The 18,599-nt window shown below is 32.4% G+C and overlaps 1 protein-coding gene across 13 annotated transcripts in view; it reads left to right on the top strand.

The window, feature by feature from the left end:
• PTPRD (protein tyrosine phosphatase receptor type D) overlaps positions 1 to 18,599 on the top strand; it is a 2,163,408-nt gene that overhangs the window by 962,312 nt on the left and 1,182,497 nt on the right. For all 13 annotated transcript variants that reach the window (XM_038552342.1, XM_038552385.1, XM_038552349.1 and 10 more), the window contains one exon: positions 12,064 to 12,113. The gene's annotated coding sequence lies outside the window, so the exon portion shown is untranslated. The remainder of the gene's footprint in view (positions 1 to 12,063; positions 12,114 to 18,599) is intronic.

The following is an 18,599-nucleotide window of genomic DNA, read 5'->3' as shown; positions in this document are numbered from 1 at the left end:
GTCAGGTGGGGTGGGGAGGTCGCTGTGCTGTGTTGAGGAAGAGATAAATTGTTTTGGTGATAACTGCATGCCTTCAATAAAGGCTAATGATCAGGTGGAAAAATGACTAAACTTCCTCAAATAAAAAATAAAAAATAAATTAAAAAAACTTCCTCAATGACCTTACCTTTGGCTCTCCCCCAGTTTTAGTTTCAGGACAGAGGGTCCTCTAACTTCTTAGGACAATTATCTCAGCTTTTGGGAATGCTCTCTGGGAATGTCCTATGCTCAATCTCTTGGTGTTTGTCCTCTACTTTCTTGTGATCTGTAATGACTCCCTCCCACATTCTCAACATTTCCCTCAGAGGTACTCCCTCTTGCCTCAAAACCCACTCATCATATTCTCTCACAGGAGTCTTTAATAGACTATTAAAATCCAAGCAAGAACAACAAAATCATGTTTCTCTTTCCTTACAGAGAAGATTATTCAATATTCAAACCTTTGCAGAAGTGAATACATATATAACACTAGACACACATGTATGTGTATATATGCATATTTGTATTCCTTGCCCCTTCTGCGGTGGAGAAAAGGAAGCTAATATTTCTCTGTAGTCATATAAACATCATTGTCACAGCTGATATTTGGTGAACACTTACTATGAGCCAGAACTTTTCTGCACACTTTGCATACATTTTATCAGTTAATCCTTGTAATCAAGTATAAACTCTTTGTATCTCTATTTAGAGAAACTGAGTCTTAAAATAATTTTATTATTTTGCAAGATACATATATTCATTTTTGAGGCAAAAATTTATCCAATTTTAATTTTTAGACATTATTAGTAAAGTTGACTATCTTATGATGCTAATTGGTCTTTGGAAGCAATCCATACTATTTCATCTTTCTTATTTCTAGGTCATTGGAGTTATATTTACTCCTAATGATTTAAAGTATTGAAATCATGTAATAGTGAGAAAAAATACAATAGCTTTATCTGATATGTGATTTGTTTTTAATATTTGAGAGTAAAAACAGCACACAGTGAAAGCATATGGCAGATAAATTTTGACATGTTATTCCATAGAAAAATGAAGAGTTTTTGATTATAGATATATTCATTTTTTCATTTATTTCCTAATATATGTTTTCTTTCATAATTTTTTTGTTAATTTAAACTCGGTGACATATTCTCCATATCTATGATCTCTTTCAAATATAGGACAAGCAACACTGATTTATAGTAATTAAGACAGGTCATCTGTTTCTGATTCATCAGGAAGCCCACGGAAAAATAGAATATTTCTTAGGCAGTTAATCAGAGCTCTATGACAACATCCAGCACACAGTGTTTTCAGTGATATTTCAAAATGTTTAACAGTGTTAGATAGCTTTTGAAGTAATTATGACTAGTATTCACAAATACAGTACTAAGATTTATGTGTCACTGGAGTTTTCTTTTTTGAATCTAGAATGCCATGAGCTGTAAGACAAATTATTATTTTTACAGAGCTCTACAAAGGGGAAAAAAAAGCTAAATTATCCCATTGGGCATGCATCTTGATTTTAGAGATGTTAAAATTTGAAAAACAACATATGGTAAACACATGTAGCAGTAATTGTTACTATTGGCAGATATATGAAGTAGTATTTATAAGCAATGGAAATAGGCAGAAGCACACAGGGCTGGTGGGAGTAGATGGTGGTACATTCTTTCTGGAGGTCATTTTGGTAATACCAATCCAGAGCTGTAAAACCATTCATATCTTTTGATTCTATAATTCTTCTTAACCAAAAGAATTAGTGATTGATGTGCAGATATTTAGCAGCAGCTTTGACACGTTAGGTTCTGCTCTGAGAATTTGGGATATGTTAAATGAGGGAACAAAGATCCTTGCCCTTCCTTATGCAAATCACATTCTAATAGAATATATTCAAATGATCATGATATACTGTACCTTGAATAACCTATATATATATGTAATATAATGCATATTATGTGTATAATACTTATATATACATAATATAAATGCTTAATAGAACAGTATTTGCTGTATGATTTTAATTTGTAAATGCGGGATCCCTGGGTGGCACAGCGGTTTGGCGCCTGCCTTTGGCCCAGGGCGTGATCCTGGAGACCCGGGATCGAATCCCACGTCCGGCTCCCGGTGCATGGAGCCTGGTTCTCCCTCTGCCTGTGTCTCTGCCTCTCTCTCTCTCTCTCTCTCTCTCTCTTTGTGTGACTATCATAAATAAATAATTTTAAAAAATAATAATTTGTAAATGCATTTTAGCAAATAAAAACATTGCAAATACCCCACAGTAGGTGATTGGCATAATGTATTAGCCAACTGAGCTTTATTTCCATTTGGGTTTTATTTTATAAATCTTAACCAGATTTTATTATTAAAAATGTAAATAACTAACATGGTTATGCTTTTGCTTTACTAATCAATCTATATGTATTCTATTTTTATTCTGTGTTAATCTTAAAGTCTCAAAACAAGGTCTTAATGAGATTGTGAGCCTTGAGAGGCCAAGACTACATTAGTGCAATTCCCTTTATTTAATAAGCACTGATTCAGTGATTCTTAAAGTGGGGTGCAACATCAATAGCCATCAAGAACTTGTTAGAAATACAGATCTGGAGACTCCACTCCTCACCTAATGAATCAGAAGTTCTGGGAGCATGGCCCAGATAACTGGATAACCAAACCATTCTGATGAGCTCTCAAGTTTGAGAGGTACTATAGTAACTCTTACTAAATTGGAAGAAGTAAACTGATGTTTATTGGGCAGCTACCAAGAATCAGTCACCATAGTGGGCACTTCAACTAAATTACCTCATATGCATTCTGATAGCATACAAGAATGTATCATTAGCAGAGTCCACACCTAACTAGATCTATGCCCTTGGGCAAGTTATTTAGCTGCTGTGTTCCTCAGTTAATTTTTATATAGAATAGATATAATAGAAGTGCCCTACTACTTAGGGTTTCTAAGAGGATTAATTAAGTTGACCAGTGTATGAAAAATTCTAAGACATCTATAATTCTTATGTATTTGTGATCATTATTATTGTCAATTATAATCATTATTATTATTATTACAGCCTCAGTAAGTTAAATAACTTGCCAGATGCCATACAACTAAAATTTAATATTTTAAGTAAGTATTTTCCTTCCATTTTTGTTGCACATATATCAGGACAGCCTATATGTGTAAACAAGGTTATAAACTTACATGGTATCTCACTAATCCCTTTCATTTATCAATGTTCAACCTATCTAGTAGAAGTGATAGCTAAATATGCAAATGTCCGTGTGTTTTTCTATTTAAAAAAAGAATAAAGAAAGAAACCAGGTATTAAGTAGTTGAAAGACGGGTGTTTTGCCTCATGGAATTGAAGGAAATAATGTTGGACTATCTTTAATATAGTTTGTATATGTTTCACAGAGGCTATTGACAACTAGAAGAATAAGAATGTTTAATGAAATATTTTCAACATTAAAATAACATGCTTTGGTACACAAAACTCAACCCATAAAATTGTAATTTTACTACATATTCATAACCACAATATAATTCCCACTATGCCATTATAGTATATTTTATTGTATAAAATATTAATTGAACCTATATACTTCTCAAATATTATATTCTTCTTTGATAATGAGAGGGTTAGACAATCTGCCTTCAACACTATATAATGCAGCATAAAATGTAACTAGTGGCTGAGTTGAGAGATGCTTCTGTAATTAAAGGGGGAAAATGAAGAATAAGATATGTGAAACTAATAAACAAATGGACAACAGCCAGACCACATATAATAATAGAATCCTGACCAGCAAGCCTAAGAAGACAAATCACAACTTCTACAGCAATTGTGTCAGCATGGTCCAAGAAATTTGAGACATTTTTAGGAGAATGACAGCCAATTTCCTTAATTTTGAATCCCCACCCTTCACTTCACACTTCCAAGTCCTAACAAACTGAAGAAAGCAAAAATGCTTTCCAAACCAATCACATAGGATATTCTTCTTGTAATTAGCCCACTCCAGTTTTTCTACTCTAATAACCTCCATTCAGAGCATACCTGAGTCTTTCCCTTTTACTCACTGCAAAGCTCTTTGACCTTGGTCTTGGCAACTGTTTTTTGGTTAATGAAACTGAAAGCAAAAGCCGCAAAGGCAAAAAATAAACAAATGGGACTATATCAAACTAAAAAGCTTCTGCACAGCAAAGGAAGTCATTAGCAAAATGAAAAGGCAACCTACATAATGGGAAAAGTATTTGCAAACCATTTATTCGATAAGGTAAGTATTTGCAAAAGTACTTGCAAACCATTTATTTGATCTCCATATATATAAAGAATTCACATAACTCAATAACCATAACTTTAAAATATAATTTAAAAATAAGCAGAGGAACTGAATAGACATTTTTTTCCAAAGAAGATCTATAAATGGCCAATAGGTATATGAAAAGATGCTCAACATCACTAATGAACACCAAGCTATGCCGAAATATCACCTCATATCTGTTAGAATGGCTATATTAGTAAGACTAGAGATAATATGAGTTGGCAAAGATGTGGAGGAAAGGGAATACTTGTGTGCTGTAGGTGGGAATGAAAATTGATATAGTCACTCTGAAAAATAATATGAAACTTTTGAAAAAAAAAAGAAATGGAATAACCATATGATTCAGCATTCCAACTTGAGTATATATCCAATGAATATAAAACTGAATGAAGCTCCAAAGCTTATTTGAGCTTCTGCAATAGTTGAAGTGAGATGAAAATTAATGTTGCTGTAGTAACCAATTAATTCACATAAAGGTTAAGTCAGTCCTGTGAACTTTTACACATTCTTACAGATTTTCCAGTATAATCATCTCCAGTAACTTAAGAATCATTATATTTTGCTCAGTGTTACAATTAATTTACATTTCTCCTCAAAGGTATCTATAAAGGTAAAGGTATCTATAGCATGGCAATAGTTTTTCCTTTTTTTGAATTTAATTTTATTTTGAATTCCAGTATAATTAATATACACTGTTATATTAGTTTCAGGTGTGCAATACAGTGAATGCATGGCAACTTTTACGGTGACATTGTTATTTTTTGAAGCTTCATAAATTAGTGTGGCTGAATGTTAACTTAGGAAAATTATAATGGTGCCATTTGTGAAAAGTTTGAAGATCTGTTATGTTCTCATTTATAGTTTGAGGTTATTGTTGCCAATCATCTCCACGAAATAGGAAACTTTTTTTTTTTTTAGAGTTTTATTTATATAAGTAATCTCTATGCCCCACATGGGGCCCTAACTCCCATTCCTGAGATCAAGAGTCACATGCTTTTTTGACTGAGTCAGCCAAGTGCCCCAAAAGGAAACATGTTTAATAAAGTTTCAGTCTTTTGAATACTATAGAGAGGCATTTTTCAGAATAGTGTTTTCTGAGTCAGACTATCACACATAAGCATATACACATTTTAGATTAAAAGATTTAAATCCACACCACCAAAATGGATTGTATAATATTGCTTCTTTAACTATTTGACACCAAAAATATTTGTAATAATTACTTTTTATACTTTTTTCACTAGAGTAAAACTTTATTTAGTGGTTTTTTACATTTTGGTTTTTTGTAAGCACAATTTCAAAACAGATATTCATTTAGTTACCAAGTTATTAAAAGTATCACTACCAACAGGCTAAAACACAAATTTCAGCCTATAATGTTTATTAGCAACTTTTTGGTTTTCTATTCATGAATTTTTTTATTTAGTAGTTTTCAAATGGCTGCCCATATATAATAAAATCCTCTCAAAAGCCCTGGATGATTAATATTTGGTATTGGTGTTAGTTAATTCACAAATAGCCTCTTTCTTCAGTAGACTGTAGATTATGGAAGACAGACTGTTTTTTGTTGTTGTTATTTTTATTTCTCTTAATTGCTACAGACATGTTAATACATAGTAGGAAGTTAATAAATTCAAACAAATTTGAGTTCTGAAAGAATATGCTACCCAATTTTCTAACACATTAAAATGTATCCAAGTTATTTAAGATCAAATTAAACTAATAGAGTGATATGAGGCACATGTGTTTTTAATAGAAGCTTTATTAAGATATAATTCACATGCCATAAAATTCATTTTTTGTATTATTTTTAAAGTGTACACTTTAGTGGATTTATTATATTTTGTATAGTACAAACACTAACTGATTTTAGAATGTTTTTATTATCCAAAAAGAAGTTCTGTACCCAATTAGCAGTCATTCCCATCCTCCTCACTCCTCAGTCCCTAAAAGCCTCTAATCTATTTTCTGTCTCTATAGAATTTCTTTCTTGCCCATACTCAAAAGCTAACCCTTCCAAGCCTGAGATAACACTCACTGTTGATCAAGATCCAGTCTCCTCCTATTTTAGTACTCTGCTTGGGGGTTTAACAGAGCGAGGAAGTGAGGACAGTCTGTCCTGATACAAAGTGACTGCTGGAGCCCTAGGCGTTTATTCTGCATTTCCGTGAGAAATGAATGGGAGAAAGGGACAAGGATACTCTCCACATACTTTCCACATTCAGTGACACTTTCTAGAAGTCACTCACTCCACTTCCACATACATGTTTGCCAGAACCTGTCTTAGGACACCAAGTCTAAGGATCGTAGTCTTGTTCCAAATGACCATGAGCCTAGCTAAAATCAGAGGTTTTCTTATTAAAAACATTATATGGATGGGGAATAACTAGAACGGTCTGCCATAATGTTAAACCGTCTTGAACCTAATAAAGCTTATTATGCTGGAACATGAAGCATCTAGAGAGCAATCCTTACAAAAACATTTAGACTTATGTCAGAATATCTAGTGGGTTTTGATAGTGGCAACAAAATATGACATCGTTAAATACAGTATCAGTAACCAGGCTGTAACATCTATGAGAATAGGCCTTATTTGTATTGTTCATTACTTTAACCTCACTGTTCTGCTATAGTAGTGGCTGACACATTGTTCTCAGTAAATATCTGTTGGAAAAATGCATGCACTGCTAAACCAATATTGCAGTTATATATGTTATACATAGTTATAGTTACACAACAGATTTGCATAGATCCTAATCATGAGATGTGTTGATAGTCCTAAAATCCATCATTACAGGTCACTCCAACTTTCCTAGGGTTTAAAATCTGCTTTGGGAAAAAAAATGACCTAGGTATTGAAAAAGACATTGAGAAAGTATGGGTACTGAGCTAAGGTAAAATGTAGCACCTAACTGCAAGACAGCTTTCTTCCTTTGGTCCTATCCATCAATCATTTATTTATTGGAGTATTTAGGTTTTCATTATTTATTTATTGAGAGTTTAAAATATGGCAGGTTTCACTGAAACAACCTATTTTTTCCCCAAACATTTTGCCTGTAATTATAAGAATATGCTTCTGGGATGATAAGCTTGGTAGTCTTGAAAGTAGAGAGAGTTCAAAGTTGTTTGGTTTTTTTTAACACATTATTTGCATTTTTCTAAATGAATGGAAGGCTAGCTGATTTTCTAAGTGTTTCTGATAACTATACTAAATTGTGCATATATTACATGAAATCTACATATTTTGAAAAATCTTATGTATTCTCAAATTTATTGGCAGAAAATTCTAGAAATTGGCATGTCTGATAAATAATGTATAGTTTCAGTTTAACATTTAATGAGCTAGACACGGAGGGGCTGTCACTATCTAAAATTAATCCTAATACATTGACATTGTAAGACTGGAAGGATTTTAACTTATTTGCTATTCTTCTATATTTGTTTTTTAGAAACTAGGGTGTAGTCAAAGCCCTGCTTTAAGAAGTTGAAGTTATAAATTTCTTTTTAAATAAACTACAATGGGAGCCTCTAACTTCTTTCAAACTTCCTTCCCATTAGAAAAATCAGCATCTTTATGCTGTGCCAAACTAATAGGGTGAGAGAGTTTGTGTCTGAAACTCAGCTGTGCCTTTTACTTTGTGATCTTGGGCACATTTATTAACTTTCTAGTTAATTTTCTTATCTATGTGACAAGGGTGACCATAATGCCTGTTAGGACTACTATAGGGATTAAATGATATGAATTTACAGCACTTAACATACTTCCTGCGATGCCTGGGTAGCTCAGCTGTTGAGCATCTGCCTTGGGCTCAGGGAGTGATCCTGGGGTCCTGGGATCCAGTCCCACATCAAGATCCCCCAGGGGAGCCTGTTTTTCTCTCTGCCTATGTCTCTGCCTCTCTCTCTCATAAATAAATAAATAAAATCTTTAAAAAAACAACATACTTCCTGACACACTATATATTCAATAAATGCTATCATTATTTTTACCTAGGACCAACCAACCAAGATGATAGTAGATACATAATGAATGTGTAATTACATGTACATGATGCCCCCAAAAATGTAAATACGTGCATTGTTATGCCAATTGCAAGAATACTCATATTGATTAAATATCATGTAGAGACTATAATGTATGTTTCATACATGGCACAGCCTCTGAAGCCAGGATCTCTGTGTTTAAAAAATAAATAAAAGAACATATTGTAAAGAACAGCTCAGTTCATCTCTAAAGATACAGTTGTTAAGAATCAAATGAGTTAATAATACAAAATACCTGGCCCAGTACTGACATATGGTATGTGTTCAATAAATGTTATCTATTAATATTATCCTACCCTGGTACATAAATTAATTGGGATTCTGAATGTAATTAAGCTTGGGTTGAATTTTGACTCTACAATTTACTAGCAGTAAGACATTTTGGAGTTTATTCAATCAACTGTTAGCTTCCAATGTCTTTTCTGAAAATGAAAAATAATCACTAATACAAGAACTTTTGTGAGAATCAATGTAGAACAAACAATGTAGAGTATAGAAATCTTAGCACTGGCTATTTATTATCCATTGCTGATTAACTATGATTTTCCTAAAGGCATCAAACTATGTTTAAATTTATTTACTATTTTTAACATTTTCTATAATTATTTAAAATGATTTCACAACCTTTAGGTTACCAAATCATTTCAAAATTATGATTCCTTTCACTTCCTCCAAAATATTGAAATTCCTTGCAAAAGTGAGCCACAAAGAGATACCGCGGTCAAATTCCTTTTAGCATCACAGAAAAATTAACATCTGAAATGCTGATTCCATGAATTTCTCCAAATGCCAAGTCACATACCTGATAAATGCACTCATTAATAGCATTAGTTAATTTATAGAAATACTAATTCAAGTACAACTTCTCAAGTCTTCTGCAGTACTTTGACAGCCTTATAGACTTCTAAAAGGTGCAGGATATTAGAATTTTAGAATTACCAAAATTGCAATTTTGCTGAGGCATGCTTACTTTGCTCAGCAAAAATTCTTTCTGAATGGCTATCCCCACATAGACAAGTAGTACAAATGAAAGGAGTATATCTGATTAAATATATTTACTAGAATCTTATCTATGAAATAAGATTTCTTGAAATCATCAATGATAAAATTCTAACATAGTACCAATGTCAAGGACAGTTTATTTACTGATCCTTCACTACCAATCTCTCCCCTAAAAATAGTTATCTTATCTACATCATGTTAAAATTTATTTTCTCTCCTTTAATTATGTCCCAATACTCAGTATTTTTGCCTGAGTCAGGCCATGTAAATTATTTTTTTTTTAAAGTAGGTTAAAGTTAGGGTAAGCCATATTTCTGCTTTGGCTTTCTAATATGCCTACAGTCACCTCTCTGGCTTGGCTTTCCCTTTGAAGACCAACCAGCCAAGTGTGTTGAATATCATTTCTGGAATTCCTGAATTTATTCACGGGTCATGACTTACTGTCTGAGGGTCTAACTTATCTACTTACTATAACAATACCCAAAATACAAACAAGAATGCTCTTTGGATTTACTGTTATTATTTGAATATTCACATTCAGATATAGATAAGCATTCTAGATATAACTAGAGGACAGAAATTTCTTTGTGCACTTTTTATGTTAAAATTTTGTTATTTAGGTAAAATTGTCAATTTAATATTGCAAATATGCAACATAGTGTCTGCTGTAGTAATCTAGCATCTGATAGTGCTACAAGAAATTATTGTTCCTGCTTTATAATGTGAAACCTTAAAGCTTGACTTTAAGTCTTTAATAATAAAATGATAATAACAATGAAAAATTTTAATATATATATCTAAGGAGTTCATTCTACAATGATGATACTTTGCTTCAGCCAAATGTAGATTCTAACACTTAACCCTTTAACACCTACTCCAAATTTATTTTGATGCATCTCTTGATAAGAAAGGAGGAGGACACAGAACATATATAATTTCTTGATTGACTTGTTGAAGTAGAAGTACTTAGATCACACTAGATTCTTGAGGAGGGCTTCTTCTTTAGCAAGCATTAGCATGAAGTTGATCTTTTGAAGTCAATGTCTCAATCCTTGCTCCCGCAGGGAAAATAAAAGCAGAACACAAGAGAGAATAAGTAGCAGGTTCAAAAGGTTAATCCATGTGCACTGGAATTTGTAAAAACAATGCACAGGAGAGAAACCTGTGAAAGTCTAAGGAACAGTGTCTATCAACTCGGGAACAAGGAGACCTGGACTAGTGGCCGATAACTGGAGTGAAATACAATGGATTGAGAATCAAAGACTCAGAAAGCAGTCAAGTTAGCTCAGTGACTTTGACCAAGAAGATCTGAGCATTAATTGTCAAAGATTTTACTCCACACACGAATTTCAATTGGCAGAATAAGAATAATAAATTTTAATGTGAACATTTGCACTCAGAGATCGTGATATTTTGTTTTCCGCGAATGTTTCACCAGAAGGATATTAAAAACATTTTATTTCACTCCTCAAGTGGTTCTTTTAGTATCAGAATCACTTTTACATGTGATAAATCCTCCTAAGAGTTAAATATTTCTTTGAGAGATAAGCTATGTTAACATAACATTTCTTTCAATTATATTAGAAAACAGAATAATTTGATACATAGACCTTTGAGAAAAACATATCCTTAAAAACAACACCACTCATTAAGGCATTGACATATAGATTCAATCTATTATGGCTTGTCTTTTCTTTTCTTTCTTTCTTTTTTTGGTTTGTCTTTTCTATTAACTTAAATTATAATGCATTACACAGTGGAGCACCTGCCTATATACCAGTCATTCACAGTTTTCGAAAGGGTTTATAAAGGTCACTAATTTCTTCACTAATGTGAAAGATTAAATCTTCAATTTATTCTTGTGTTCATATAGAGCAGAATCTACCTAGAAGTAAACAAATTCAAGGGCTTAATAAATATGTGTTAATTAGTAAGTTACTACTGCATCAAAATATTAAAACTCTTGCAAAGCTAACTATTAAATATGATCGCATATGATGCTAACTAAATGACTCAATTTAAAGATGGTAATATTAATCAATATCATATAGTATTATTATTAAATCAAATATCTTAATTTAAAGTGTATAACAAACTATGGAGTATTATACAGCCTTTAAAATCACGATAGATAATATTTATATTGATGGAAAATTATATATTCTCCATTGGTTTAAACAGATAAGACAAAGATAAATATAGGATTGTAGTATGATAACCACGTTTGCATATGCATGTGTGCACACCCACTTGCGTAGCATGTGCATGTGCATATGGGTGTGCATATATTTGAAACTGTTAAATGACTATAACTGAGAAGTTTCTGTAATATATGCAAAATAAATTTTGCTTGCAAATGTGCCCATCACCCAGAGCTCCACAAGAAACAAAGGAGACAATAAAAATTCTCTACTTGTTTGTCATTGCTGCTTTAAAGAGTTCAATTTGGAGTAATTAATCTTAAATCACAATAGTTTGATGTGAGCTGAGTAATGATAATGTTATTTTAGAGGAATGTTGTAGTCAAAATTGTTTGTCAAATTATGTGTATAATAATTACTCATACAATGGAGATTTTTCATAATATTGAATCACTATTTAACATTTTGTGATGCTTGAATTAAAATGTGATGCCAGTACTGACAGAAAATATTTTTGTTTCTGCTTTTCTAGGTCTCAGGGTGGTGAACTTTTTCTCTGAATTCCTAACCTGTGAGCTTATGGTAAGATTATAATTAATAGAGTCAATTTTAGAGTTTTTCCCCCTTTATTATCCCTGCTTGATAATATCCAATAAATATAAAGGTAATTTGCATAATTCCCTTGATACTTTATCATACTTTTACATAAATGTTGAAGAAACCCTGTGATGTTTTCTATCAAATGTTTATGTTCTTGGGTGGATTATAATAATATAGTTATTTGAAATAGTCTTAGATAGTTTCTAAGTGAATTTGGAGGCATTCTTCAGAACGGTAAGATTTATACCACTGAAAAAAGTTCTTTGGACATGAATGACAATTTTATAGATTAAAAATTTTTGTAGTGAGGTCCATTTGATGGCAATGAATAGAGACGATGAGTTATTGAAAGGAAAACTTATTTTATCACCTGTCAAGATTTATCAAAATTGGATTCCTCTATGAAAGCTCGATATTGGAGCTTTAGAAAGGTGAAGGTAAAATATGTAACTATGGAAATAGAAATGATAAGAAGTAATCAGTGACTTCTCAGGATCTTATGGCCCTATTAATTTGTTAATGTCTTTGGTTCATATATGCAATAACATTTGTTAAAAATGTGAATCTGGATTCCACTTATAATTGATTAGTACAGAATGTAAATAAACATAATTTCATTTGTGTTATTGTAGTAAGATAATTTTTAGTTTATCTCTTTTTTAATAGTAGGCATAATAAAGATTTAGCTTGTAACTGGTATATAAAATGCAGATAACGTGGATATTTGTGTTATGCTATATATTAAAACATTTGTTGGATTTTCTTAGTACTTTCCTGGAGGTAACTTTTGATGGATAGAAATTCTCAATTAGATTTATTTCTTGTCTGATTAGGACTTTTGGTGTCCTATTTAACATATATTTAAAAAAAGTAAGAAATATTTGCCTTTGCCATGGTTGCTAAGATATTTTCCTATGGTTTCTCTAAAAGCTTTGTTGTTTAACCTTTTATAATTATTATTCTTCAGGTTTTAAGTATATTGTTCTATTGTTAAATTGTAAGGATATTCTTATTACCTTGCATTTAAGATAGTTTGTTGGATAGCTTTTCATTAGAATAGTAATTTAATTCCTCTGTGTATATTTTAACTGTTATTGTAAAATTCATAAATAAATATGAAGAGACTGATGTTTGTTTAATAATTTAATGTTGCTACTTATAAGCAATTTGTAGGATTTTATAAAATTTAGATACGTATTTACGTATTGTCTACTCTGTGTCACACACCACAATCAGTTATGTGTCTATCAATTATAATTTTGAAGTGAATATTCAGCAGCATAACAAGATCACAATTTGACTTTAACTTTTAATGTATATGGATTTATTTCCAGCATATATTCAGTAAAGCCTGCAAAATAAATAATCTACAGAATCTTTTAAAAAAACTCAGAATTTAGTCTTAGTATTCAAATAAAATTATTAAAATGTACTTAGTTGTCTCCAAAATATCATGTTTAATAAATTGCATAAACACAAAACAGTCACGATAAATATAGTCTAAAGGATTAACTAAGAATACTGTATTATGTACTACATTGAGATTTTGTTTTCCTTGAGATTTATGTACAGACATGTATATGTATAAAATTTTCCATGACAAACACAGAAGTCCATCACATACCTGTTTTGTGCTTGATAGGAATAATAGTGTAAAAATCAGTATTAAGTCTTCCTTAAAATTTGGAGCCAATTATGCAAATGTGTATATGTTTGCTACAGATTGTTTTGTTCCATTATGCATGGTTTGAATTGCATGTTTTTCCCTTGAAGTATTCATCTTGACTTAAATGCCTTCAACTGTCTCCAGAATAGTTGAAATACTTAAGAAACATAATGAAACATAATTGAATAATCATTTAAAATGGAAAGTTCAATAATTTCATATTCACGTACCCAATTTTGACCATTTAAAAAAATCTCTGGGTCCACAACACAAGCCATTTCATTAACTTTGGAGTAACACTTAAACAATGAAAGTACAAAAGCAAACCATATATATATAATAGGTTGTTTTTAATAATTAGTCTTTATTTAAAAATACAATAGTGAAAAATTTTTTTTAAGATTTTATTTATTTATTCATGAGAAACACACACAGAGAGAGAGAGAGAGAGAGGCAGAGGCACAGGCAGAGGGAGAAGCAGGCTCCATGCAGGGAGCCCAATGTGGGACTTGATCCCTGGTCTCCAGGATCAGGCCCTGGGCTGAAGGCAGAGCTAAAACACTGAGCCACCTGGGCTGCCCAATAGTGAAAAATCTGATGAGAAAAATATAGGGCTCATTGGTTAAAATCCTTAAGGCTAAAAATGGTATTTTATTTACTTTCATATATTTGGAAAGCGTGGTATTTGTATCTGTTTAAAAAAAAAGAACTTTTTTTTTTTTCTTCTTTTAGATCTGCTTGCCTATTTTGGATAGCCAAAGATGATGAAATATGGAGTGTGTGCTAATTAAAAGCTAATTAGGTGATTTTCACTTTTACTAAGTTACTGATCTCTGTGAGGTAATTAGAGCAGGGAGAGCAGTGGTGAAACACAGAAAGGTATCTTGAAGATTGGTACAAAGACTGTATATAGCATTGATAGGTTTGATCCTCCACTAGCCATTTCAAATAGCTAAATAACAAGTTTATCTGTGAAATACAGCATGGTTTACACAAATACTTCAGAATTTGATTTATGAAGGTATCCCTGAAGGTAAATGATAGTTAAAGGGAAAAATGCTGTTGAGACATATCACAGATACAAGTAATTGATGCCAGTTAAATTACTGGCATTTGACTTGATTTTCAGAGATGACAGTGCTTGGGGGCAAAAGACTTCAAAGACGTAATTAACATGCTACCTAAAGGAAAATGGTATAAAGAATTATACACATGTACATTCTTTTATTATGCATAGTCTGAACTCAAAATTAAAAGATTGAATAATACAACAAAATTATAATCTGAGAGCATGAACACCCTTTAAAAAGACCAAAAAAGAGATAAAGTCTGAAAAAATATATAACAAAAAAGCTTTGGTACATAAATGAAGAATAAACTTCAGGGTAAAATGATTGGACACATGAAATAGTCTACTTTTTCTTTTATTATTGTTGACCTATTCAGTGATATATTTATTTCACGGAACTCTTAAAGTAGTGTTAGAGTTCCCCTATGAAAAATAGAAATATTTTCTAGTTCCTGGCACAAGATCTGGCAGTAGCAGATACCCTGTAAATTTTTGCTACCTAGAAAAGCAATTGTATATAGCTAGACAGATTACTGTGTTTCTTTTGCTAAATCAAACATTTGTTTCTCAAACACATTCCTTTTCCAACCCTCTCTCTCTCCATCCTTTTTTTCCTCTCTCTTTATTTCCTTCTTTCCATTAACAAAGTTATGAAGAATTTACTCTGTGCTAAAAAAATGGCTAACTTATTTCACAATGGCAGAGCTGACAAAGTTTTTATCTTATTTCACAGTTTAATGAGGAAAAGAATTAAATATGCAAAATAAATCTCATCTTTGATAAATGTTATGAAGGAAAATATTCTCAAATGTAGAATAATGAATACAGAAATTGATATTTAATCTAATAACTTTAAATGAAAGATGAGTTCACTACATGAAGAAATGGAGATAGAAAGAGAGTATAATGGTACTTCTAGACTCTGAATTAAGGAGGAGCTTGGAATGTCCAAAGAAATAAATGAATGTTAGTGTAGCTGGAGCATAGTAAGTAAAAAGGAGAGGGGCTTGAAATGAGGTAAGCTTTGTAGTCCATAACAAGTGTATTGGATTTCATTGTAAATGCCATTGGAAGCCATTGGATGCTCTTAAGCAAAGGTGTGTGGTAACTGCATTTATGTTTTAAGATAAGTGCTTTATGGAGAATGAATTAGTGGGAAGTAAGACTAGAAGTGGAAAGAGCATTTAGGAGGAGACACTTGAAGATTTCCAAGACAGAAAGATGTGATGTCCTAGACCAGGATGGGATCACTGACATGGATTTGCAATCTATTGGAGGCAGAATCAAAAGGACTTAATTGATTGAACGTAGAGGGTGAGAGAAAAAGAGAAAACAAGCATGAGTCCTAAATTAGAACAATTGATTATATAGCAAAAGCATTCACAACTAAGTTGGTCAAGATGAAATTGCGAGACAGGTGCTAGTAAAAGAATCAATAACTGCATTTGGGATTGAGAATGTATTGTTTTACTTTCTTCTACTCAGGGTATGGATTTGGAGTTATTACTTTAGATAGAAACCAAATTAGAAGTGGGGAATAAAGATTAAATACTGGACCTTCTAAGGATTCATTCAAGCCAATGATCTAGCAACCCAATTCTAGCTAATTGTTCTAGGTATGAATTGACACTGCAAATACATGGTAACCGTTGAGACCTCAGCATTCTATGCATTGAGATTAAATCTATTTTAAATACGACAGACTTCAACAGTATTTGGGATTATAAAATGAGTCTACAGTGTGATCAGGGCAGTGATAAATGGAAAGAAGTAGCAATGGCTGGTATTCTTTAAGAAACAATTGGGGAAAATAGGAAAAGTTTATTTTATTGAGCAAAGAATTTCTAACCTTAAGATGATCTTTCACAGTTGAACATAAGCACACGTAAGAACAATATAGAAGGAGGAATTTACTAGAATAAGTGAAAAAGTGGAAATTGAAAGATCTCTATAAACTTCTGTCCTTACCATCATCTTCTCTAGAAAATCACATCTCAAATAAGAGAATCTGATAGAAGAGAAATGAATAAGGACCATTTTTCCTCATTAACTTGCAAGGAAGTTTCTATACATTTGTATCTTCCTTTTTTTGGCAAGGTTGAAAACATTGGAAATCAAAAATTTCCTGTCATTCCTCAAATCTGTTTGTGAAGGTGGGACAGCTGATTGCCTTGCAGTTGTGTTTGTAGCATGTGGTCCCTGATGCCTCATTTCATTTATTTAATAGCATCATTATATCATAATTTATATCTATCTGCACTATCATAAACTGACCTGTATTCTCACACATCCTATCTGAAATTTTGTCCATAGGAATTTTTTGCATTTACTTCAGACCATCCCACTCCATTTTAGTCCAGCATATCCCTAATAATAATCTTGAGAACAGCATATGATATTAGCCATGATTAATAAATACAGAAAAAGTTGGAATTTAATCAAATGGCTTCTCATTCAAAGAACTCCTTTTTTAACCCATAATAACCATAATTTATGTCTGCAACAGAAGAACAATATGGTAATATTAAAACCTTAATTATCTCAGAACTAATTATATGTATATGATACCCTACTTGCAATCACTTGAATGTTATACACATTGAATAAAAACCATACTTCAAATTGTGAATTTGAATCTTTCCCCGGGCTGATAATATGTAGCACAGCCCTCTCCCCCAATACCAGGGAATAGCAGTGAGCCACAGCTCCTGGTCCGTAATGCCATCACAAGAGTAAACAACTGATAACACTGACAACCATTCTTAAGCCACATGGCCATTCTATTTCACTTTCAGTACAGTATTCAATAAATTACATGAGAGAATCAACACTATTAAAGGATTTTGTCCAACTATAGACTAATGTAAGTGGTATGAGCACATTTAAGTTGGGCTAAAACTAAGCTATAGTGGTCAGTAGGTTAGGTGTATAAGTGCGTTTCAACTTATGACATTTTTAATTTATGATAGGTTAATCAGGATATAACCCCATCATAAATCAAGGAAGTCCATATTGAAATCTTAATTTCAGATTCAAATAAATAACCTAAGCATGCTTATTTGAAATGTACTGTTACTTGTTATAATCATTCACTGGTTAGTGAGTTTATTTTAATGTATAATTATTACAAAATTCAAATACACTATATTTAATATAATACATTCCAGAATATGAATTCATTTCAACTATGGCATCTTATTCCAATCTGGTGGGCTACAAAGAAAGATAATATTATTATGAATACCCTGTTATCTCAAAATAAACTTAAGAGTAAGAGGTGCTTTATTTACTTTGCTGTGTTCAAAGAGGTAAATATATTTTTAAGTTAAATCAATAAGTCGGGATCCCTGGGTGGCGCAGCGGTTTGGTGCCTGTCTTTGGCCCAGGGCGCGATCCTGGAGACCCGGGATCGAATCCCACGTCGGGCTCCCGGTGCATGGAGCCTTCTTCTCCCTCTGCCTGTGTCTCTGCCTCTCTCTCTCTCTCTGTGTGACTATCATAAATAAAAATTAAAAAAATAATAATAAAATAAAATAAAAATAAAAAAATAAAATTACTAAGAAGGGAATCCCTGGGTGGCTCAGCGGTTTAGCACCTGCCTTTGGCCCAGGGCATGATCCTGGAGACCTGGGATCCAGTCCCACGTTAGGCTCCCTGCATGGAGCCTGCTTCTCCCTCTGCCTGTGTCTCTGCCTCTCTCTCTCTCTCTCTCCCTGTGTGACTATCATAAATA

This window comes from Canis lupus, chromosome 11, assembly GCF_011100685.1.
Source record: "Canis lupus familiaris isolate Mischka breed German Shepherd chromosome 11, alternate assembly UU_Cfam_GSD_1.0, whole genome shotgun sequence".
NCBI classification, from domain to species: Eukaryota; Metazoa; Chordata; class Mammalia; order Carnivora; family Canidae; genus Canis; species Canis lupus.
The sequence above is the reverse complement of the archived record's forward strand: the minus strand, read 5'-3'. Positions and strand labels throughout refer to the sequence as shown.